The sequence below is a fragment of the Pteropus alecto genome, unplaced genomic scaffold (genome assembly GCF_000325575.1).
Source record: "Pteropus alecto unplaced genomic scaffold, ASM32557v1 scaffold87, whole genome shotgun sequence".
Taxonomy (NCBI): Eukaryota; Metazoa; Chordata; class Mammalia; order Chiroptera; family Pteropodidae; genus Pteropus; species Pteropus alecto.
Window position 1 is genome coordinate 5,519,547 of NW_006443225.1, and position 27,470 is coordinate 5,547,016.

Here is a 27,470-nt window from a genome sequence, read left to right on the forward strand (position 1 = left end):
ATCTCGCCTCCTCCAAGCAGCACTGATTCTGTTCTGACCCATCTTTAAATTTCCAATTCCACATCAATAGGAGGCACTGAAGAAGGAAAGCTCTTACATGAATTGGTGGCTTTTTAGAAGGCAGGACTAGATGTGCTGATTCGTATTCAGAAAATACTCATAGACCGTGGAGGAAAAATCAATTTTATAAAATTCCTTGGAAGTTTTGATCCTACTCCTAGTGGGGCCTAGCGTTGAATATTTTAAAAAAAAAAATTGAAAAAGTTAAGTTTTTTAAGAAATTGAAGTTACGTGTGGTATTATAGTTCCCATAATTAACATGACTTTTTAGAATGACACTTTAACATCAACATTTTCTATTATTTTGTTCAACAAATGTAAGAGTTGCTTTCTCTTCACCAAAAAAGAGAAATGAAAGTATTCTATACCTACAAATAAATACAATAGAGAATATTGCCACAGGTTAACACATGTCATTTGTTTTCTATGTTAGTAAAAGGAAATCAGCAAAAAGAAATGGATCAAATTTCTGATTCCTAAATTAAAATTTCCTTCCCTGCCAGTCTGCATTAGGTAATTGTGGAAGATTAAATGTACTTGAAAATTGTACTAGCAAATAATTAAAGGGTCCCCCACCCTCTCACTGTTGTTGTCTACAATCTGATTCTGGCATCTCTCAGTTTAGATAATGAACAAGATAGCCTATATTATTGATAGGAGATGCGCTTTAATAGAGTTGGTTCTGATTATTACTAGAAGAAAAATATTTTATTCCAAAGTCGAAAGGTATTTGTCAGTAGTGTTTTTTTTCTTCCTTCATTATATTATATTAGAAACAACTACAAACAAATTATATGTGTCCACTTTTTTTATTTATTAAATTGGAAAATAAGAATCTGATTTGGTTATTTAATGAATCTCAACTTACTCTAGCATTTGATGTATTTTATCAAGAAAAAAATCCTCTAGTATCCATAAAGGTTTATGCCACCACCGCAGTATTTATTATTAAACAAGAATCCTTTAATTATCTTTTCTATAAATTATTTTATTGTGTGTGTAAGTTTTTTGTCAGATTTTAGTGAAAATTTTTGTAGAGCTAATCTCTTCTTAAAATGCAGACCATCCATGGAATAATGTTAAACAGCCTCTCATGGCCACCTCTCATTTATTGCATAAAGCCTTTCATTTTACACTTATAATGCCATTCTATCATGCTTGACATTACTGTGTTCTCCTGTCTCACCACTTCAAACAAGTATTTAACTGTAATATCTACAAACTGATTTATAAGTGATTTTAAAGTATCAACAGTTAATAAATATGGAAAGCAGTAACAGAGCCTAACTCATTCTGAGTGGTCAAAAAACTAAGGTCTTTCTGATAATGAAATTAAGGGCTATCTCAGGACAGTGTCAGCCTAGGTCTGGCAAGTCTCTCTTATGAATTCCTCTTTTGAATTATGGTGATGGTAAAGTTATCAATGACTTAGACCTCCAAAGCATTTAATCTACAACGCACTTTCACAGGTACTCCCTGATCCAATTGCATTACAACCCTGTGAGCTACAAGGGAAACTATTAAAATCTCCTTTTTAGGGAGTTCATATTAATTTGGTCTACAATCTATAGACCTAGATTAAGCTTTATTGTTTTCAAGAAACAGAAACTGACTCAAATCAGCTTAAATGGAAGAATGAATGTTTTGAAAGAAGTAGGGGTAGATAGAAAGTACAAATGGACCTCATAAGTGGCTAAGTCATGCTGGCTATCTCTCTGGGGTCTTGGTATCTCCTATGTACATTTACTTCAGATCTTCTTCTCTCTTTAAAGGTTTTCTTATTTTTTCTATTCATTTTGCCTAAATGTGGCTACATGAGCCCTGGTTCTATAGTCCCTTCATGTGTGACACTTAACAAACCATAACCATAGCCATAGCCTCTCTTTCCTAACTCACAATTCTCACACTCAAGATTCCCAATGCCCACCCCCTTCCTCCCACTTTCTCATATGGGGCAGGGAGACATCCCAGCTCCCATCAGCAGTGGAAAGCAACTCCGAATTGTGTGAGCTGCCATCCTTCAGTAGGATGTGGGCACATACTTTTCCGAAAGATGATGTGGACAGGTTGGGGCATAGTAGCCAGTAAGATTTCAAGACACCTCTAGAACACAAAATTGTATAACTTTGCCCTCATATTGTTCTGTACTTTCCCTAGAAATTATAATTCTAGTCTTTTAAAAAGAGGAGACTTTTTTTTTTTAATTGGTAGTTGACTTTAACTCCAGGTAAACAGCTTTATTTTTTTCCTTTCATTAAAATGAGAGCAAAACTAAATGCAACTAAATATATTCTTTTAATTTTCATGAAATAATTTTTCTGCTAAATTATTCTTCAGAAAATTGGTTTAGTATAATAAAAGATCCCTTCGTAGAGATCAATATGGTTGTTAGAGAGAATTATTGTCTTACAGAATGGTTATAAAGCACTCTGGGGGAATAAGCATGATTTAAGTACAATTAATCTAACAGCATCTTAAAGCAAATATTATAGATGTAGTATACCCAAATATTAGAGTTCCATTATATATATAATGGAACTCTAATATTTGGGTATACTACATCTATAATATTTGCTTATTCCTTGTCCTCTTTATATTAATTTATAGAGTTTGGATGTTATGGTTAGAAAAAAACACTAAGCAATAAAAATTAAAGAAAAAGAGTTTTAAACACATTGAGGAACCACAGGAGGCTTAAGCTAGGCAGCTTGACTATGAGGTCAATAGGAAGAACCAGACGGGATCAGTAAGCCCCTCTTCCCACATCCCAAGGAGTTCATGAGATAGATGGCTTTATCGTCAACTGCCTTTGGAAGTTGTCTTGTCACTGAAAGATGGCTTCTGATGTCAAGCTGTTAATTTGAATACTGGAGAGAAGAAATGGCTGAAACCATTTAAGAAATGTTAAATTTCATTGCTTCTTATAGAGAAAGCTTAAAAATCTAGATTATTTGTCCTTCAATTTGTAATCCCTGCTCACTGACACTAATGTGTTGCAATTAATTTACTTTATACAAGGCTTTTAGAAATAGTATGCCAAGATTAGGCTCTCAAATTTAACTATTTGTCGCATTGTAGCCTGTCATCTTTTTAAAACATAGTTCTCCATTGTTTTCAATGTGATACATATTTGAAAAAAACAAAACAAAACAATTCAAGGTCCTAATGTAGTTTCCACTTCTATATGTCCAACAATCGATTTCTACTACTTTCCCCTTTGTTTCCTTTACTCTGGACACATTAGCCTTGTCTCGCCCTTAGAACGTACAGGGGTACTCCCACATCAGGGCCTTTACAAAGCTATTGTATGGCATGGAATGCTCATTTCTATAGTCTTAGTCTGGCTTCATTTAGTCTCATCTCCAATGCCATGTGATAAGAGATGCTTTCTTTGATCAATCTATTTAAAATAGCAACCACCCACCATTCTCAATGCCCTGAATTTTACCTTACTCTTTCTTTATAATACTCATCATTATCAGACATTAAATTACTTATATTTCTATTTTTCTCTTCCATTAAAATATAAACTCTTTGAGAGCAGGGAGCTTGTCTGTTTTATTCCTTTAATCCATAGTGTCTAGAATTGAATATGGAATATAGTAGATATATCAGGTGCTAGTCCATAAATATTGTGTTGTCAGTTTATGGCAAGATAAATACATTATGTGAGAATATGCATTCAGAAACTTTATAGCCATTTGACATTTGTGCACCATCTAAGTATAGGATTTTGCAGATTATAAAAGTATAAATTTATAATGAATTGAGAGAAATAAAAATGCTAGTCCTTTAGCCAAAAAGTTGGAGAAGTACTGCCCTACCTGCCTTAGTAAAGACAGTTGTTAGATAGACAGAAGAAGGTAAACTCAATAGATTTTAGTGGTCTGCACTACCTAGGATTATGAGTTTGAAAGTGTTAAATATGCCACTGAATCTTACATCATATGCTACTCAAAAAAGAGATTTGGTAGTCTTCTTTAGATTTTGGAAAGAACATATCCCACATACGGGTGTGTAGCTCTGATCCATTTACCAAGTATCCTACGAGAAGTCTCTACAGCAGTTCCAGGTTACAGAGAGGATCCAACCTAAGTGTGGGGGCAAGTAGGAATTCTGTTTGGAACACAAGGGTCCCCAACCCCTCGTCCATAGACCAGTTCTGATCCATGGCCTATTAGGATCTGGGCCACACAGCAGAAGGTGAGTAGTGAGTGAGCGAAGCTTCATCTGTATTTGCAGCCGCTCCCCAGTGCCAGCATCTCTGTCTCAGCTCTATTTCAGTTCATCAAGCTTTAGATTCTCATAGGAACACTGATCCTTGGCTCCAAAAAGTTGGGGACCACTGCTCTAATGATTCCCTATTAGGTAATCACAGCACAGAACTGAAAGGATTTAGAATAAAGTTGTACTCTATTTTCCAGGAACCCAGTTTGTTTGTTTTTTTTGATAAACAGCTACTAACTTCCTATAAGAGCCAAATAGAAACTAAACACACGACTTTGAGACATCAAGTGACATCTAGTCAAAGTTAACCACGATAAAATGAGTGTTAGTCCATTAAGCCATGATATTTGTCCTATTCAGCAGCAATATATATGTTTCTATCAGTGATAAATAGTATAGTATTGTAGGTCTAATATGTAATAGATATTAGGCATTAAAAAGGAAGATGAAAAACAATGGAACAATAATAGCCTTCAAAAATCAATCTAGACATGTATGTATAATGAAAACACCCTTCGAAAACAAGGGCATCCCTATTTAATTTCAGACACATAAAAACATGAAAACAAAGAGAATTTATCAGCAGCAAACCCAAACTAAGTTAAAAATGAATAATTTTCTTTAGAGATAAGAAATGATTCCTTATGGCATTTCAAAGATGCAGGAAGAAATGAAGAGTAGTAGAAATTGTAGATATATAGACAAATGTGAGTGGATATTGAGATATAAAGTAATAAAATAACAATACTATATTAAATATTAAAATATATAATGTCAATGATACGTGTGGCAGAAGTGAAGTAAATAGTGATAAAGTATTCTAATATATTTTAATTATCCAAGAAATGATAAAAGTACTAATATATGTCAGACATTCACAAGTCAAACATGCATATTATTATTTCTAATCACCAGAAGAATAATAAAATAATGTATTACTGACAAGTTATAGTGAACAAATAAAATATTAAATGACTTATTTAAATAAAAATAATGCAATAGAAAAGAAAAAGAAATAAGAAAGGAATAGAGGAGCAAATAAAAAGTGAAAGGAAATAGTAAGATGGTAAATTTAAACTCTCAAATATCAGTCATTGCACTAAATATAAATTAACTAAATACTTCAACTAAAAGATACAGATTTTCAGACTGAAAAAAAACAAAAAACCTTCATTATTTATTGCTTATAAGAAATCCATCTTGAATATAAGATTTCAGAAAGGTTGTAAATAAAAGAACAGATAAGGATAATCTATATAAACAGTATCCAAAAAATACTAAAGATAAAAGGATCTTTTATAGTGCAAAAAATGTTCATTCCACTGGGAAGATTTAATAATCATAAATATGCACCTAATTTAGCAGCTATATAAACTAAAATATGGCAGTGCTAAAACACAATAATATAGAAGATTATAACACATCTTCTAGTAACAGAATTGCCTGACAAAAAAGTAAGGAAAAACTTTTAGAAGATTTGAACAACAGAACTGTGAACATTGATGTAAACGATATATGTGGAACATTGCGTATAACAACTGCAGAAGATATGTTCTTTCAAGTACATGTGAATATTTACAAAAATTGACAAGTAGGCAGTAAAGCAGATTTCAACAAATTTTGGAGGATTACAATCATAGTATGACATATCAAAGCTTTGAGGATGCAGTTAAAGCCATGCTTAGAAGAAAATACATAGCCTTAAATTCATATATCAGAAAAGAAAATAGGTTGAAAATCATTTTTTTGAGTGTCTATCTAAAGAAGTTAGAACAGCAAATTAAATCTCAGTAGGATTGAAAGAAGGAAATAAAGAAAACTATAGGGCCAAGGGCTTCCCGAGGGAATTCTACCAAAGACTTGAGATTGACTTCAAGATTCAGTGCAATATCAGTGAAAGATATCTTAATGAAAATTGATGAGCATTTTTCTGTAATTTATATGGAAACTCAAGGGCCAGCAATGGCTGAGAAAATCTCACAGAAGAAATAAATAAAAATACTTTACTAGATTTCAAGACATTTTGAAGCTACCTTAATTAAAATAATGTGATATTGGCACAGTGAAAGACAGAGACCAATGGAACAAAATAGTCTGGTGATAGATACATGCATATAATGTCATTTGATTTATGATGTTGGCACTGTAGAGAAATGAGAAATAGACAGTTTTTTGCATAGATGGTGCCAGATCAAATGTGTATACATATGGAAAAACAAAAATTGGCTTGAGATTACATCATAGACAAAAATATTTCAGGTAGATTATTGCTCTAAACATTGAAAGTATAGCAATAAATTTTTTAGAAGATACCAGAGGTGAACATTTCAGAATTATAAGGTAGTTAAGTATACCTTAAACAAGATACAAAAATCAACTAGCTATAAAGGGAAACATTGATAAAAATATGGCTTTACTATTAAAATGTTGTATTTGTCAAAGAGATGGTTAAGAGAAAGAAAAGGCAAACCAGAAATGTTCAAAGAGATTTGCAAAACATATACCATCAGGAGTCTAGTTCTCAAAATATATGCAAAGCTTCTATAATTGAAAAAGAAAAAAAAAACCAATCAATACAATTTTAAAGTGGACCAGAAATTTGTAGAGGCACCTATGAAATGAAGATATACAAAAAGCCAATCATTTAAGGATATGAGAATGTGCTTAACCTTAGTAGTCATTAGGGAAATGCAAATTAAAACACAATCAGACACCACTCCACATCCATTAATATGAGTAAAATTATAAAGATTGGTAATACCAAGTGTTAGTAAGGCTATGGAGCCAACTCTTATACCGCAGATGGAAAAAAATATGTGTAATCCCTTTGGAAAACTGTAAGGCAGTAGCTACTAAATTTGATGACCTGTGTATCTATAATATAGCAATTTTACTCTTTGTTATATACCTATCAGAAATCCATACATATGTACACACAAAAATGTATAAGAACATTCATAATAGTCCCAAATTACTAACATGTCAGATGTCCATCAATAGAAGAAGGAAAAAAAAATCATGGTTTATTTACACAAGAGGATACTCAAAGCAGTGAAAATGAACAAACTCCTGAAAGCAACATGGCTGAATCTCACTAATGTAATGTTGGATGAAGAAAACCAGACATAAAAAAGTTTAAAGTGTAAGATTTCCTTTATAAAATGTTTGAACACCACAATATGTAGTGCTAGAAATCAGGATAGGTTCCCTTTAGTGAAGAAATGGGGGTCACAAGGGAGCGTCTGGAGCACGACTGATGGTCTTTTTCTTGACTTTGGGGATAGTTACATGGGTAAGTTAAGTTTGTGATTACTCATTGAACTGCACACAACTGATCCATTCCCTTTTCTATGTGTATACTTTAATGTGTGCTGTACATGTCATACTTTAATGGCATATTTTAATTAAAAAAATAAAAACAAGGAATACAGCTTATGATTGGATGGGTTTATCCATTGACAATGAAATGGGCATATTAAAGAAAAGTTAGTCTTTCAAAGGAAATAGGACATTGCCACAAAATTGTCCCTTATTTGGTTAAAGATAGATCATAGCCAACTCCATTTGACTATATCCTTTTATTAATTCATTTCAATACTTGGAAATATTTACTTAATGATTTTTAAGAGTATTAACAAACCCTTATTATTGTGCCCTTTAAAGATTCTGGGAACTTTTTGGTTTCATTTCATGATTATATGTTCCGTAAGGTTGTGAGTAGTTTCCTTATAACACAGTTTGTATAATGCAAATATCTTCATCATTCTCTTATGATTGCACAGAAAATAATCATTTACAGTGCCCTGTTCAATTTAAGCTATGACATTATATTTGACATATTTCAGAGTTAAATCTTCTATATGTAAATTTAATACATGGCCTCTTAATTTTTTAAATGTTTATGCTTTTAAAATCAGGTGAAACATTAACAACACAAAGCAATCAATGCTAAGAATTAATATCACTTAAAATGCTTTAATAAAAATGTTTTCAATCAACACAGCCATTTTTACCACTTTACAAAATCTAACAGCTGAGTGGTTAGCTGGGTTAATATACTGAATTTAACTTTTCTGTAGTATTGTAAAGCTATTTTCTACAGTAGGAAGAAGGTGCTATATCCAAATTTATTTTTGGATTTATTCTTCTTTGTTAAACTTTTCTAAGTATGGCACCTTTAAAACATTTGGGATTTCCATCCTGATTTCATGTCTCAAATTAAGAGTATAAACTACTATATAAATTTTCCTGTGATTCTGAAACATTTCAGGACAAATTGGAAAATTCTTTCATTGTGTTCAGCAACTGTTAAAACAGACAAAAGATAAGCGAGTCTTTAACAAAACAATTTCGTAGTGTTATAAAAATTCCTCTTGGCTAAATCCCTTCTGTTATGAAATTAGAACACTTTCAGTGTTGGAGAACTTTAACCTTAGAAGGCTATCTGTACCAGTTTTGGATGGATCTTGTTAGATTTTCTACTCCAAACTCCAAATGCAAATAGCTTTTCTTCACTGATCCCAGGTCTACTTCTGGGACTACAATCCTTCTTGAGAAAACATTGAATACAGTTGACTCATGATTAATGTGGAGCTTAGAGGTGCTGACTCCCAAGGAGTCAAAATTCTACATGTAAATTTTGACTCCCCCAGAACAACTTCTAATAACCTACTGTTGATCAGAAGCCTCACCAATAAGATAAACAGTTGATTAGCACATATTTTGTATGTTATAAGCATTATATAATGTATTCTTACAATAAAGTAAGCTAGAGGAAAGAAAATGTTATTAGGAAAATCATAAGAGAAAATACATTTATAGTACTGTACTGTATCAATACTATGTTTATGCTATCTGTTTATAAGATAAATTGTCTATCAATACCTATATCAATATTATCTTATATGATACAAAACACAAAATACAAAAGTGTTATATGTATTATTAATACTAAACCCCTCAAAATAAAAAGATAATGTGAAAAAGAAATTTATATTTATTTACAGGCACAATGATTCATGCATTGCTAATAGAGAAGCGGCTATATGATTACTTTACGGTAGCCTAGTTTAATCAACACAATTGCTTCGTCACAGGAAAACATTCTCCAAAAATGTTTCCAGTATAGTTGCTGAAAATAGTCTGTGTATAAGTGCACACACACAGTTCAAACCCATGTTGTTCAAAGGTCAAATCGGATACGAATATAGCTATATATATCCCTCACTCTTATTCAGGCTATGCATCCATAATTCTTTCCACTGTTCTTAGATGTTGATTCCTAGCCTTCGTAATCTCGTTGGCTCTCCTTTACAAATGAGGTGACCCTCATTTGGTGGTATAGGTGACTTTTCTTACCGCTCGATGGGTGACTCCCGAGGAATCTTTCATACCATCAATATCATAAATAAATTCCCACAGTCTCCATCTAAACTCTTATATACAACTGTGACTGGTAACTGAATCTATTGGCACTGGGCCAAAGTAATCAAGAATAACTAGAAAATGTGATACTCTGACACATGAGAATGAAAGAGTTTTTATTGCCTGAAACAACAAATCCATATTCCTCTGAAATGATTTTGGCAAAAGTGTAGTTTCGTCTTATAACACTAAAACACAGGTATGCAGGAATGGAAGAGATTCTCAACATAAGGAAAGATGTTGTGATTGCTTCAAGAAGTGAAACTGGTTGGTGTAAAAGATTTCACAATTTGGGAAAAGCAGCAAGAATTGATAACTGATACATTATTCTCTTTCTCTCCCCTTGTGCCACCCCCGATTAGTATAGTTTGACTTGTAACCAAGTACAAATTAGGTAATTATCAAGAGATCAAGACTGAAAGTGTTTTTCTTAAAATATGGCATATAGATAAAATAAAACACACACTAAATGAGATCTGTAATATGTGGAGTGATACGAAACTGTTATTATTCCACAAAGGACACTGTACTTATATTATTGAGACCTCAGTTTCCATTTGATATTTGGTAGTCATTTGTATGTTCATGTTGAGCTTGGGATCAATTGAAACCTCTGTATCTTTATCACTCAAACTTTGGCTAAACTAGATAATCCACATGTTATTGTATAATCAACTTAATCAAATCAGGATGTAAGAAGTTTTCATTCATTACTTAAAAATCCATCTCTTTGATTGACCCCTATTTCCAAACCTAGAAATAATTTGGAATCTTGATTCTGTCATCCTGCATCATGTTTACCCCTTCTCACTTTGTATCCTTGCATATGTGATAAGCCACATTCCCTAGGCAATGTTTAATAGAGTGACACAGAAATAGTATTAGTGTTGTGCAATGCGGAACCACTTTTTAGCTCTAACTCCAAATATAAAGTAATTCCTTCTGCCAAAATCTTTTAGAACCACCTCCTCCCTTACTGCATTTAGTGGCAAAGATAATGCAGAGAATGGTGAGGTCAGGAATCCTAAACTCAAGTTAGCTAGAAAGACAGATCACATCACTGTGACAGTGATTCCTATTATTTAGTAAAGAAAGCAGCTAGCATTTTGCAAAATGTATTGTAGATAAGCAAAGCCTCTGACAGAAATCTACTGATAAAGATGCAGTCCTAAATGATGAGAAATACATTTGTAAAATCTTAAAATCAAGTGGTCATCATTCTAAATCTAACAAGTGACATCCAAGTAAGATCAAGAAAAACTTATGAGGCACACAGACGTGGCCAAACAGAATGTCATTGGGACTCTCAGCTCAGTCAGGAGGAACTGGAGACTACAGGTAGGTCTAGAACCAACTCTGTAGACCTTTTGTTTTGTTTTATGATGTGTGGCAAAACATATACCGTTCTTATTAATAATATGATTTTCCAAAACATATTTTTTGGTAGTAGCATTACTTAGTTATTACAACCAAAATTCTGGCACTTGAGATTGGGAAAAGCAGATAAGTAGCGGCCTTTACAGAACATTTTTTCTTTTTTATTTTTTTAACTAAGATGTATTTCTGGCTTAGAGTTTTCTATGTTTTAGTCTCACTGAGGTCCTAATATCTCTTAAATAAATAGATCTTGTTTGTCCTGGCTTAAATTAAGTGCCTCTTTTCGTTCTAAGTGATCACAAATCATCTGATTAACAGTTTGTTCTAATTTTCAAGATAACTTAATTTAATTTTTATGATAAATATCTGGATGCAATATTTTACCCTTTTCTTCAAATTTAAGAAATATTTTTCTATTTTTGTATCCTTTTTTTATTTTACATGTATTCTTAAAATTATTGTCAGTGATTTTTGTGCTCTCATAAAAGTTTTTTTATAGTATATTGGTATATGATTCTTCTAGATACTTGAGTTCATTTAAAGCAAATAGTTAACTTCTCACAGCCCCTTTACATAGCCATCTTGGTTTTATTACATTCCATTTTTACCTAGGTTGAATGTTTTTCTCCTTGAAACGAAATACAGAAGTAGAGTAAGCCATTGAGTAATTCTCTTCTGTCATACTTATCTAGCAATCTCATTTTTTTTTTTCCTGTTCTGAACAGAAAATAAAAGACCTTACTATTTGTTTTCTCAATTAGATTATAAGCTCCCGCTGGGCAAGAATGTGTATTTATATGTCTTTTTCTTTCTTTCTTTTTTTTTTTTAACATTGTCCTGTGTTCAGTACCATGTTGAATATGTAAAAATATCCTCGATAAATACTTAATGGTTTGTCTTGTCACTCACAACATTACAAAAGCTGCTGTCTTGGAGATGTTGGAAAAAGTCAGATATCTTTGGCTTGTCATCTCGCCATCTGTTCTTCACTTTTAGACTCTTTTTTGAAACTTTGCCTAGAAGATTCTAGATGATTCACTTTCTCTCCCACAGTGTTGATGACATTTCCTCAAGTGTTAAACCTCATGTTTGTGGTTAATCGATTCTTGGATCATATCATCTTTCTAGCCTCATTATTCTTGCTATAGAATCCACGTGTCTTTCGTGGGAGTTATAGACTGTGGTCTCCAGAGTATTTCGAAAACTTCTGACATTGGCTCACTGCTAGGGATTAAAATTTGCCAGTTTTGCTGTTGAAGTGAAGGGGCCCTCTTAACAAAAGCATTGCTTTTTATCTTTCATTGAGGTAACCAACTGTCATCAGGGCCTCTTCAACAGTTAAATCTTTTTTAGGGATTTATGAAACTTATGAGAAAAGCAGATTAATGTTATGCTGAACACTCAGAAGGCCAAATTCTCAACAAGCTTTTATCAACAAGTCATTCATTCTCAAAACTCTGATGAAGGGAAAACTCTAGAGAGCATTCAACACTGTCTGAATAAAATAATTAAATCCTGGAGTTGAAAGGAAGCTTAGAAATAATTTAACACATCCCCTTGGGAAAAAATGAGACTCAGAGAGATTAAATGATATACCCAAAGTAGTTCTGTAAGTTGCCAAATGAGAATTAGAAACCAACGCATCTAACAACAACCTAAGGGCAGAGCTGCTTTTGTGAAATCCTACCCTTCATTCAGGCTTTCTTCAAACTGTTTGCAAGAGCTGAAGAAATGGCAGAATAAAGTAGCATAGAACTAATGAGTAGGTTCTTGCTGCAAATTGGACCTTCATAAGTGGACTATCTCATGGCCTCGGTGAAGGAATTTTTGCTTATTTCTTATAAGTGGAGAAACCAGAAGTTTGGTGGGTTTTGCTGGATATGGTAATTGATTCAGTTGAGTATAATAAGACTGCAAGGAGTGAAACCTGGTGAAGCTAAGGCAGGCGAAATGCAACAGAGTTCTGAGAGATTAGGGCAGAGGTTAATAAATTTACTTTCGACAAGAGAGTTACCATCACCTTTCAATTGTGATGAAATTATAACGAAGAGGTAGCAAAGAATTTGTTGTTTCAAAGAACATCTTTTGGAAATACCTGTATTTCTCAAAAGAGGACTAATTGTAGACTGCATTGCTTAGTGTCATTAAATCAAATCTAGTTTCTTGAATTGGTGCTTTCCATATTTCTCTGTTCCTACTATACCTGGGTGATGGTTTTTTTGGTGACGATGATGTAGAATAAATATTTCAGTCCTTGCTGATTTGGCTCTGCTCATCAAAGCTCATCTCATGAAGAAGTGACACGACTGTTATGGAATTGTGTAATATTGAAACATTTCAGATTGGCTTTGTTTTCATATGGTTTGCTCGATTGTACACCTTTTTCAATCTGTCGATTGTCACACCTGCTACTGTTTTATTATTTCTGTAACAGCTAAGAAATTTGCCCTTCTGTTTTGTGTACCCTACCCTGCACGAATGCACGGGTTTCTGCTAGAGCAGCATGCAAGAACTTTCAGAAGTTTAATTCTTTCTTGAACATTCATAACAAATCAGCAGCTTTCAAAGACTGCTTTGAAAAAAAGATTACTTTTAATGAAAAGAACTACACATTTACTATCTATTACAAAAATTCAGGCATATGGAGCTCGAAGCAAAAAGACAGGACAGAATAAACCAGCATTGTGTTGAATCATAAAAATGATAGGAGTACAAAAGACACAAAAGATGCAATATTGAAGAAGGATATAAGGTCACAGAGGAGGAAAAAAGTGAACTACAGTGATAAGAGAAGGTGAAATGTAATTGTCTGTGTACCCAAGGGTAGCCACCACAGAGGCCTAAAACTCATAATTGCTAACAATCACCTCTTAAAAACGAATACATACTATCTCCCACTAAAGTCAGAAAATCAGAGAGATGTAATGAAAGTAAATTCATGCTACTAAGTATATTCTGAATAATTATGCGCACTGTATTATAAAAGGAACCATTTCCTAACTTGGAAAATACATGGTTTTGGAATAAAATGAATAAGTCAGATATAGGATAGATGTTTTAAATTGTCATGTAGAGATAAAAGAAAATAAAAATAAAAATTATTATTCTCTCTTCATTGTGGTAGTTACATCTGAATTTTCCTAACACATTTGTGAAGTCAGAACTATTTTTCCTCCTTTTTGGAATTCATCCTTTAACCAATCCATTTTGAATTATTTAATTGTTGAATTGCGCAACAATTAAATTCTATAAGAGCCATTTTACAAACTTGGTGCTGAGTTGTTAGATAAACTCAGCCTAATATGAAATGTAGGTATTTCTCTTTCTTTTCCCAATGATTTGAAACATTTCCTTAATAGGTGGTTGAGGGTCAATATAATCTAGAGCCATGAGTGTAAATTGAGGTACGGTTGTAACCAAGCTTCATCCCTTATGGAGGATGCAATGTAATAAAGAGAGAAATGTAGAGAATATAGAGGGAAAAAAGTAAACAAACAAGAAAAGTATGATATTTGGGGTAGGTTTTCTGGCGGGTAACATGTAAAAGCATTACATCCCGTATGGCATTTGCATCTTTCTCTCAATTCTTACTTACGCCTCATTCTGAGAGTATTTTTTATAATTTCCAAGACAAATGTTAACTCTGCAGCCCTTTCAGTTCTTTGCAGAAACCCTTTTACTGGGTTATGCCTTCGTGTTCCCTCTCTGCCTTTCTACGTGGCTGAGGGAAGAGCTTCGTAACTTAAAAAAAAAAAAAAAAAAAACTGCAATTGTAGAATTTATTCAGCGGCTGCTCAACACATGGTAAGTTGATTCCTGCATGAATTTAATGTGATGAAAAACTGTGTCTCTGCAGACTAACTTGCCTGCTCCCTATTGTGGGAAAAGATATAGGGAACCAGATACATTTTCTTTTCTACTTCTCTTAACAAAAATCATAGTTCTTAAAGCCTTGCCCAAGTGTTAACAATCTGCTCAATTCAGTTGCCTGAAAAACACCTATTCCTTCAACTGTCTTCAGATGGTATCTGTTCTGGTTTATCCTTAGATAAATGTTCATAAATAAGGTACAATTATGTAATTGTATATAGTCAAGTTCAAGTGTGAATCCATTTTGCTACCGAGGATAGAGAGTTCCTGAAGACGAGTTTCTCTCTTATGCTGAGAATCCCACGCACTTCTTAACATTTATCAGTATTTCCTATGTAACTCTTCTTTCCTTTTTTGCTGCATCATTTTTTTCTTTATGATAAATTTTTGCATCGGTATATACTTATGCACATCTTGTGTTAAAAAAAAAGTAAAAGCTTATTTCATCAACTCACTTCCTCTTCTAATCAGCGTCTTATCTTTCGGTTTCCATGGAAAAGCTCCTTCACCTTATAGTCTCTCCTCAATCTGCTTCAGTTGTGGTCTGTCCCTACTGCTCTGCTCAGACGGCTCTCGTCAAGGTCCCTTTTACCCTCTGCTGCCAAATCTTAAGGTCACTTTTTTTCCTTTTCTCTTACTTGACGCCTCAGCAGCATGTGACACAGCTGATGAAGCCCTCATTTTGGGGGAAATTCTTTGCTTGACTTTCGTGACACCACATTTTGTTGGTTTTCCTTCTATCTTATGGTGATTCCTTAGTTGTAAAGTAAGCTTTATTGAGGTATAGTACACTACATTTACTTCGTTTAAGTGTTCAGTTTGATGTTTTTAAAAAACATATAAAGTCCTATAACCTTAAACAAAAGTCAAGTTGTAAAATATTTCCATCAGCCCCAAAAGCTCCATCATGCCGCTTTGCCTTCAATCCCTTCCCATCTCTCCCAGCCCTTAGCAACCACGGATCTGATTTCTTTCCTTGTAGTTCTGCCTTTTCTAGAATGTCTTAATTTCAGAATTATGTATATGTAGCCTCTTGTGTCTGTGTTCTTTTCACTTAGCACAAACGCTTTTGAGAATCGTCCATGTCATTGCATCTATCAGTAGTTCATTCCTATTTATTGCTGGGGGAAAAAAGTCCACTGTGTGAATGTACCACAATTTATCTATTCACCAGATGATGGACATTTGAATTATAATCAATCTTGATGATTATAAATAAATCCACTATATACATTTGCATACACTTATTTGTGAGAGTGTTTGTATATTTTTTGGAGAGGTGGCAGTAAATATTGAAGAAAGAGGATTACTAAGTTATATAGTAGACATATGTTTACCTTTTTTAGAAATAGCTGAATTACTTTTCATTTTACATTCCCATCAGCAATGTTTTAGGGTTCTAGTTGTTCTATATTTTCACCAGAACTTGGTATTCTCAAGTTTTAAAAGTTTTAGTCGTTCTAACATTTGTTTAATAGTATTTCATAGTGATTTTATTTCATATTTCCACAAGATTATTGAGGTTGAACATTTTTGTATGCTATTTGCCATACATATCTATTCTTTAGTGAAGTATCTGTTCAAATATTTTGTCGACATTTTTATTGGGCTTTTAGTTTTCTTATTATTGAATTATAAGTGATTTATATTCTGAATCAAAGTTCTTTATCACATATGTGTTTTGACAATTTTTTCTCCAAGTCTGTGGCTAGTCTTTCATTTACTTAACAATGTCTTTTAAAGAACAGCAATTATAAATTTTAATTTCAGTTTATGAACTTTGTCTTTTACAGTTTGTGCTTTTTCACTCTATTTAAGAAATCTTTGCCTATTCCAACATCATAAGGTTTTCTCGTATGTTTTCTTCCGAAAGTTTTACAAGGTTCTATGATCTACTTTAAGTTGATTTTTGCATTCATTGTGATTTTTGTATCCAATGCTAAGAGTTGGGGTTCATTTTTCCTTTTTCTTTTTCTACATATAAATGACCAGTCATTCTATCACCATTTGTTGAAAAGATTCTTCTAGCACTAAAGAATTGCCTTGACAACTTATTTGAAAATCAGTTAAAAAAAAAAAAGAAGAAGAAGAAGAAGAAAATCAGTATTTGTATGTGTGTATGTGTATATATATATTTTGGGGGGGAGTGGGAACTTTCTATACTATTCAATGAATCTTTGTGTTTATCTTTACATCAAAATCACACTGTTTTAGTTAAAGTAATTTTAATTAATCAGATAGTGTTAATCCTCTTTGTTGTCCTCTTTTTAAATTGCTTTAGCTAATCCAATTGTTTTGCTTATCTATGTATATTTTACAATCACATGTTAATTTTTTTAAAAACTATTTTTATGACTTTGACTGAGATCTTATTGAACCCATAGATAAGTTTGGAAGAACTGCTGTGTTAGTAATATAAGTCTTTTGATTGTAGGGAACTGCTCTGCCAGAGTACCCAGGCAACCTCACACATATCCACATTGGCCATGTATGCAAAATTCAAGTTCATGATGGCATAAGTCTAGGTGGAACTCCCTGCAAGGCTCCCTCACATGAACATAGCAGGATAGGCCATCTCGTGAGCATCTACCATAAGGCTGTTTCTCACTTATTCACTTGCTACCTTGAGGGTGGCTGCTATAAGGCACTTTCTTATCAGCCACCCTAATTCTGCTGAGGCATGAACTTCCCACCTTCCCTGCCCTTTGGGTAGAGCTGCAGGCTATAATATTACTTAACTCTAGTCTAGAATTCTTTACTCAGCAACAGAGTACTCATCCTCTCCCTAGACGGCCTCAATCTATCTAAGTTCATTATCTTCTTACTAGTTAATCTATGGCAAAATACAAAGCCAATCTAGCAGGTACTGCTGCCTTAAGACTGACATTATCAATATACATGGTATATCTTATTGCTTATTTAGGTCTTTTAAAATTCCTCTCATTGAAGTTTTGTAATATTTATCATACTAATCCTGCATATATTTTGTTAGAGTCATCTATAAGTGTTTCAATGCTCTTGTGAACAGTACCTTTAATGCTCTTGTGAACAGTATCTTTCGAATTTCATTTTGAACCTGTTCATTATTAGTATACAGAAGTATAATTGACTTGGGTTTATTGACCTGATGTTTTGCAACATTGCCAAGCTGACGTATTAGATCTAGTAGCTTTGAGGGTATATTCTTTGGGATGACCTAGATAATCGTGTAGAAAATAAGGTCATTATTATTTCTTCTCTTTAAATGTCTTTGTTCTACTTTTGAGCATTCTTGGGATACCTTTGCAGGTTTTCGTTTGATTGTTTGTTTATTTTCTTGCCTTATTTCACTGGGGCAGCAACTCCAGTACAATGTCGAATAGGAATAATGAGAATGAACTTGTTTGCATTGTTTCCAATCTTAAAGGAAAAACATTTAGTATTTCACCATTTTGTATGATATTAACTATAGGTCATTCATAGTGACCTTTTAACTGGTGAAGAATTTTATATTTTCCCTGGATTACAAAGATTTCTTTAAAAATTATCATAAAATTTTCTTAAAAATGTTTTTTTCTAAATGTGTCGATCATATGCTTTTTCTCTTTCAGTATGTTGATATGAATAATTACATTAGTGTATTTTAAAAAGTTGAGTCAACTTTTATTCCTGGGGGGGAAAAAAATCATGGCTCATGACATATTATACTTTTTATCTATTGTAGATTAAATATATTAATATTTTGTTAATGATATTTGCGTCTATGTTTATCAGTGAAATTGTTTGCTAATTTTCTCTTCTGATATTATTTCTGTCTACTTTTGAACATTCTTGGGATACCTTTCTGTTATTAATTTCTAGTATAATTCCATTGTGGTCAAAGAACATACTCTGTATGCTTTTAATTATTTTTACACTATTAAGATTTTTTCATGGTCTAGAAAATGGTCTGTCTTGGTGACTGTTTTATGTGTAACTAAAAAGAATACATATTCTGCTGTTATTGGGTAAACTGCTATATACATGTCAATAGATTATTTTAGTTGATTTTTTTGTTGTTTAGATCTTTTATGCCCTGACTGTTTTCTTTATAATTGTCGAATTGATTATCGATAAAGAGTGTCAAAATCTCCAACTATAACAGGTTTTGTCTATTTCTGCTTTTATTTCTATTAGTTTCTGTTTCACGTATTGTAAAGGTCTTTGTTAGGTACATATATATTAAAGTTATTTGGTATTCTTGATAAATAGACCCTTCTATCATTATATAATATCCTTTTTTATCTTTGGTAATGGTCTTTGTTCTGAGATCTACATAGTATTTCCTAAAGCTCAGTTTCTTAGATCCCAGTTTCTTTTCTTTCTTGGTTTATTTCCTGGCTATGGTGACTATCTTCTAATAGCTTCCTAAGAAGAATAAAAGATAGGTACACTTTTTCATTCATGTGTATTAAATACTTATTTTTTCATAAAAATTTCTAGAATTTTTTCTTCAGCTTTTGAAGGTTTGACATTTAAATGGCCATTTTTAGTTTTCAACTCATATAACTTTTCTAGCTTTTGACCCTGTTTTCTTTTTGTGAGAAAAGATTTTCTCTTTTATTGTTTCATGTTTCCTTGTCCTCTTTTTAACTTTCTGATTCTCCTTCTTAGTATCTGGATGGCTCTTCCTCTTCTGCATGCCCTATCTTTGGGTCTCTTATTTTCTCCTCTGTATATTTGTCCTCAGGTAATCTCACGAATGCTTATGAATTCAATTTCTAGCTATTTGCTGATGATTTATAAATATATACCTCAGTTCAGATCTCTATCCTTTGGTTCAGACTCTTATATCCTATTGCCTGATAGACATCTATATCTTAAAGGCTCTTATAATTCAACAAGACCATTATATAGTTCTTCAAAACTTATTCTTGCTGCAGAATTTTTTGTTTGGATAAATAATGCTATGATCCATTTAGTAGCTTAAATTGGAAATTCTGAAGTAAACTTATATTTATTATCTCCACACCCAATCAATTACCACATCTTATCAATTCTATGTCCCAAATATATTCTTTACGTTTCCCTCATCTCATATGCAGTTAGAGCAGATGTAGTTTTTGTGCATTTAAGTGATTAAAAGCAGAAACATTGGTATCAGCCCAAGATAAATACAATGATTTTAACTTTTTAATCTCGGGCAGGTACTTAGTAGCCTCTTCAAACCTCAATAATGTTAGAAGTTAAATAGAAATAATTACAGTACCTTTCTCATAGGGTCATTATAGGTATTAAATAAGATAAAATATGTAGAGAGCTTAGCTCATTAACTGTTATATATTAAGCATTCATTATATGTTTCCTGATATTATTTTTATTATTATAGATACATTTTTTAGTTGTAGATCCTAGTTGTTTAATAGCAGTTATTATTTGCATTTGATAAATAAGGAAATTGAAATTTTGTGAGATATTAAATAACCTGCCTATTATTACACATGAGGCTACTGGGTTCAAATAAAATCCTATTTATTTCTAAATTCCAGGCTTTAGTTGTCATATTGGAATTTTAAATTTTGCACCTAAAAAAAAAATAAATAGCTTTTATTTTTAGGTAAACGTGAGGTAAACCAATTATATAACTTATTATTGGAGTAAAAAAAAAAGCGTGTTTTTTAAGTGATAAATAGCTTTTCTTGGCACTGAATTATATAAGAAATGTCTTATGTTGGACTTTAAGGACACTGTAGACAGTGTCCTCAACAACATATTTATCGAAAGTATAATAATAGAGTTCATAATATAAATAGAAGGATACAACATTTAAACACACATTATTTTCAAATCTAAATGGAGTTATAGTGTTAAAAATGAGACAAGAGTTCTTAAATGGAGTCATTTGCGCTAAGCCCATGTCACCAAACTGAGGCTTAATACCTAAATTAATCGCAGTTTCAGCCTCTCCCAAGAAGGTATTCTTAACCAGCCAATCTGAACCTTCGTGGTCAGGCCTAGTGAGGTAATTCGCCTGCTAACCCTCTTCTGCCCATCATAGATAGGTTATCTAAACCTGAAATGATCCGCAAAAACTTTCCCTCTTGTCTAGAAAATCCTTCCTTTTGAACAGCTCTTCGGAGTTCCTGTCAGCCTGCAAAATGAAACGCTACTCAATTCACCAGTCATTCAATAAAGCCAATTAGATCTTTAAAATGTACAAGGTTGAATTTTTTAAAATTTAACAATAGTAATATGGTTTAGCTGTAACCTCTGATGGCTGCCAAAGTTATACGACTTGTGGAATAATTATATGATTTAATTGTTCAACAGCATCAAGGAAGCTGAATGCATTTGCATTATAGTCAGCTCAACTACTTTTGCTTCCATGGAATTATTTTCTTTCTGTTTGTCTGTTATACTTCTAACATTAGATTCTTTTTTCTGTCAGTTCTCTTCATCTATATTCCTTTTATATGATAGAGTCATTTACCTATAAATATCTGGAATTATGAAATTCCTCAGAAGGGGCAAAAAGGTTTTCTTTGGAGAATGAGGGTTGTTTGTCTTTAGGCTCTTTAATTTTATGTTCTTTTGCTCCTCTTAATTTTTTTTTCTTTTCCTGTAGCTTTTATAGTTCTAGCTCCACCACATTTTCTTACTTTGGGATTTTTCTATCCATTAATGGATTTCACTAGTTGGTTCAGTAACCATCACTGTTTCTATTCTATGGCACTCTCCAGTCAGCTGATCCCAATTTTGGCCTTTTGTGGGTATGATTTTCTTAAATGATAAGATTTAGAGTTTCTAGGAGAGGAGATGAAATGCATATTCTTCAAATAAATTTTACTAAACGGTAATTCTCGTAGACTTTGACAGAAGTCATAAACCAACTAAAACCACTTGCCACTTTAATGTTGAGAAGATAGAATCCTCTCAGGATAAAGGAAGACTGAAACAGTTCATGATGATACAGCAAGAAATCAAAGCAAGAACAAGAATTTGGAAAGTATATTTAAAGTTACAAGTTACTAAAAAGGTGTTAGGTTATAACTTGTAAATATGCAAAGCTTTTAAATGTCCCCTACTCTGCTTTTGGACTTTGTTTCTCAATATTAGGATTATGCTTCTTGATGCAAAAATAAAGAAAGCTAGTTAATTTGGCAATTGTTTTAAAGTTGGCTTAGACTAGACCAAATTTTTTTCCCAACAAGCATTTTCACAAGGGCTCTTTGGCTTCTGATACAGTCTTGCTGTGAAACTGTTTCATAAACCATTTTGTTGAGCCAGATTACATGCAAAATCTATTTCCTGTGAGCACCATGGCTAAGAGACCTCCTCACAAGCCAATCTTCCAGTTAAATGCTCCAAATTACCAGTTAATTGCTCTAGCCTGATGTAACTGGCTTATGCATCTTTCAGATACAAAATCAAAAGGAAGTTGTGCAGATAACTACAAATTATCCAGTGGATTTCAAACCATTATATAACTAATCAAATATTGAACATGTTTAGCATTTACCCAAACGTACTTGAATGACAAAACTCACATCCTCAGAGATGCATATTTTTTCACATGAAGCAACATATATAGTGATTAATAAACCTAAATTATGAAGTCAATATTTTAATTGCTAATGTGCTTGGATGGTCATAATAAAATTTGATTTTATTCAATTTATTTTGCATACCGTGATGTATTTCATGAAAGAGAACACACCTGTGTCATTGATTATAAAAGAAATATGCATGCAGAACAAAATAGAGACAATTAGTATGGATTACCAGTAGCCAAATTTTTATCTGAGTTTTAAAAAGACTATACCATTAAAATAATATCTTTAGCCTAATCACTTAGGGCATATTCAAAATGTCTTTAGGTGCCTTATCCAGACTTTTAAGTGAATGCAAAACTGTCTTATTAAATAACAATATAACTATATAGCTTTAATAAAATTTGGAAAAAAGACATAAATTACAATAGGCCAGTCATGCAGAATAATAAATGCTCAATACAAGATTCCAGTTGGGGACTGATTTAATACTGATGGTAATGAAATGCCAAAAAGAGAGTGAGTAATAGGGTGAAATTCTTTTGTAGCAATTTTCAGGAGAGGGATTTTTTTTTTTTGTAATAGAACTTTCTTAGAAATTTCAATTAGAGTAATTTCTTTTGGGTGGGAGGGTTCAATTGAAAAGAGAAGGGGGAAAAGATGAAGACAAATAAGTGTGAGTAAGGAGGAAACTTATCCTCCTTTGCGAATTAAAATTTGCTCATATAGTATAAAATGAAATAGACTAAATGTAAAAATAAAATGAACCCACCATGTACATTTTCCAAACTGAAAAAAAAGCAACAATATAAACAATGAAGAATAAAGATATTTTGCAAATTTATCCAGCTTTAATAATTCTGGTGTCCTTTGATATGGTCTTTAAAAAAAAATGGCCGTCTCCAAGGTAACAACTTTGAAATATCATGTGATTTAAGTCAAAAGTAAAATAAAAATGCATTTTACCATTGCAGGTAAAGATATAATTTTCCAAAAGGAATTTAACAACAAGAAAATACAATTTCAAGGAACTGGATTTATTGGTGAAAGTAGTGGTTCTATACCACTTATTACCATCTTATTTTAGAAGGTAGTCTGCAAAGTTATACTTGTGATATTTCACCTGTTCTGGAAACAACACTGACTTATTTGATATTGTTACCTGCTTGTTCCAACTCTACACTGTTTAGCAAATTTGCCAACTGCAGAATATTTACAGAACAGGAAAAGCCCTACTTAACTAAGAAGGCTGGATGGCTTAATAAACCATAATTTTTACATATTTCAGAAGATAGTAAACTTACTACTAAAATTTTATGACTGATGAAAGGTTTGAGAAATGGTACAGAGTTTACCTTTCACTCTATCATTCTAATTTAGAAATCTAATCTGGACCACATTTCTCCTTTTCTGTTATTTCGTTTGAGATGTGCCTTTCTGGGCCTCTCTGAGGATACTAGGTTATTATCTTCCCCCAACACTATAAAAAATAAAATATTTAAAATTAATCTTTTGAAAATATAAATGTTTCTTCTGTTTATGTAAATATTTGTGATGGCTTGCTCCATTCTGGCATTCTACTACCTCTGCTATTAATATGCATCAATCATCACTCTATTATTAATAAAGGTCCTCTGGTGTGAAATCTTCAACAGTTCCATGTTGTGTACTGAAGTTTAGACACATTAGTTTGGCAAACTATATCCTCTGAAATCTGTCCCTTTGCTCCTATTTGCCACTAATTTTCTATTTAGAAATGTTACTCTAGCCAGTATGAGCTGCTCACCATGTCCAAAACAAAACAAAACAAAACTAGACTAAAACTAAACAAAAAAACTTTTCTATTTTTCGCTTTACTCATGTCATTCTCCCATTCTTTCTGGTCGCTTTCCAAAGCAATTCTAACTGTTTCTACAGGTCTAGATCAAATGCTGCTTCATCCACAAAGCTTTACCTAACTTCTGCATAAGAAATAATCACTTTTCTTTTCTGAATTCCTAAGTCAATATTTGTTTCTCTCAAATTATACAATTCAATAAAATATGTTTATATCTAAAATTGTAATAATCATGTGTGGACCTGAAGTCATTGTGTGGACTCAAAGCATTTATCATTGTAAATAACAGCGTGGACTCAGGGGCCAGGCCACCTGGTTCAAACACTGACAGGAATTTTTCAGCTGTGTAAATTTAGGCAAGTTATTTGAACACTCTGGGGTTCAGTTTTCCCATCTCCAAGGATGAGATATTAGTCATTCTAATTTTAAAAGAAGTGATATGTTTAAAACACATAGTATTATATGCCTTGTACATAATTTAGTGCTATATGTGTTTGCTATTTTATTATCTTATGGCTTTCTTAACTATTATGATTGAGCTCCCAGAAGCAGAGGTGATGAATTATTTATTCTTATATGTAAACAATATGATCTCAAGTAATATTTTCTAAATAAATGTATGAGTCCTAAATTCTGATAAAAATTTGTTAGGTTTGAGTTTCCTTTGAAGAATCATTTCCTATGAGCTGCCCTTAGTTAAAACTATTGGATCGATTTATGCTTATTTTGTCATCCATGAAATATTTATTGAGTACTTGTTATAAGCAAAATAGAATGGTAGAACCAATAAGAGGCAAAATACACACCCTTTGGCTTCAAAATACACAATCTTGGCTAATACTGAGTCATGCCATGAAAGCAGAAAGTATAGTATTGTGCAAAGAACATGTAGTTTTGACTCATTAACAACTGAATTTCCATCTTCGTTCTGCAAACTTTAAGCAATGATCTAGAATATTATTTAAGCACTTCGATTTTCTCAAATTAAAAAAAGAAAAAGAATTCTAATAATATTATATAAAAATTTATAGTTTGGAAAAAAATGAAGTAATATGCTAAAAAAAAGGAGGATCTGACATATTATTTGACACACAATAACCACATAATAAACACTAGTTTTTTTCCCTCAAAATCAAATCAGAGATTTTTTAAAATAGCAAATTTAAGTAATTTAAAAGGTTAACTGAATGTTAAAACAATTATGAAAGCAATAAGTAAAGCATTCACTTATGTGTTCATTTGTTCATTTATTCAAAAAATTATATTTGGGTTTCTACTTTGTACAAGATACTATAGTGGGCATATGGAGAAATAAAGAATTAATAGGATGTGGCTCTCAGCTCTATTTGATTTATAGTGTAATGCATAAATTGTGTCACATTCAGAAATAATTATGGTAAATACTATACATGTGTGTATTGTAGCATGTTTTGAGGTTCCTGAGGAGTAAGAGCCCATTTTTGCCTTGAAGATTGTGGATGGCTCTATGGGGTATGGTGCAAGCTAAGCTTAAAAAGCAGCTAGGATTTTGACAGGTCATGTTCGAAGTTGTATATTCCAGTTAGGGAAAAAATAGCACATATATGAAAAAGCATATCACACGTTCAGAGAATAATGAAACATCAAGTTTTAGTGGAACTGGGGTATGTTTAGGAAACTCGTATGAGACAAACCCAGAAAGAAAGTTGCAGTTAGTTTATTGAGGGGGAGATAGTCAAAAAATTTGTATTAAATTTAGTAGATAAAAGGGAGCCACTGACATATTAGCTGAGAAGCCACACAGCTGACATAATTAGATATCTAAATTGATGGTGCATAGTGATGTGGACATTGAATTGTTTAGATAGAAGTAACAAGTTCTGATTTAGGGTAACAATCATGGGAGTAGAAAAAGAAAGTTAAAGTGGAAAGATTGGCTACTATCAGTATTTACTAAGATTATATAAATATTTAGAAAAAGAAAATAAATTGGGAAATGGGACTAACTTTTTCCACACTTATATGTTGGACATAAATGGCACTGGACATGAATGGCAATGGGCACTTAACATATCGATCTACTTTAATCTTTATGATACGGGTTGAGATAGATTATATTTTCAGATGAATAAGTAATTAGCCTCCTGAGAAGCTGCAGAATACACTAGCCAAACAAAGTTGTTCTTAGTAAGAGTTTAGTTAGTGTCAACAAGTCATATATTAAAACTAATTAACTAGAAGCCTTCTATCTAGTAATTGGCAATATACAATCAATCTGATAAGGCAACTAAAACTAATCTGATTCAAACAGATAAACACTCACTCCCTTTTCTTGCCAAACATGACGAGCAGTCCTTCCCATCCAATGTATCATGAAGATATCTTTCAAGTTGAAGTTAGAGACACTATATGGCAGATCCTCTTTCTGTCTGGAGCTCTGCTTCCTGACTTTGTTGCTTCCATACCTCACTGTTCATTCATGACATTGCCACACAATGATTGCTACTTGACTTTAAGATTTCAGGTTTGTAAGCATTGCCTCGTTGCCTAAAATTGAGGCTTGAGAGCACTTCTAGAGTTATTTATTTCTGGAAATTGTACTTCCCAAAGGAAGGGTTAAAGATGCTATTTCACTCCTTATATTCTTACATTTAACCAACCATCTACTTTGGGATAGAAGTAGTTGTGTAAAAAATTCCCAGGGAAAGTTTTAGGGAACACAGATGATTTGCATTAAAGTGTATGAAAGGCTCTGAGAAATATGCACTATTTACTTGGAGATATCAAAGATGTCTTGATGACTAAAGTGATTTTGTTGATGTAAATTTTATACTCAGGAGGGAAAACCAAAAAACGTAAAGTTGTATGGAGTGAGATTTTGAAATATTTTTTCTGGGTCAGCAAGTATTTGCTATGACTGAGAAAAGTTGATTGTTCTCCTCTCTACCAGCATTGCCACTTCTCGATCCATGCCAAAAGAAAACTCACTAATCTTCCTTTTGTCTGATGTGTACATAATAAGTATGGAACAAAGACATCAAGGAGTAGGAATTTTATATATTAGTGAAAACAAGATTATGTTTCTCTTCACAGTCTTCCTAAGGAGAAGCTGTTTTCAAAGTAAAGGATGAGTACACATTAATATAGTAGTATGCAGTAAGAAGCTTTCAAAGATGGTTCTCAATGAT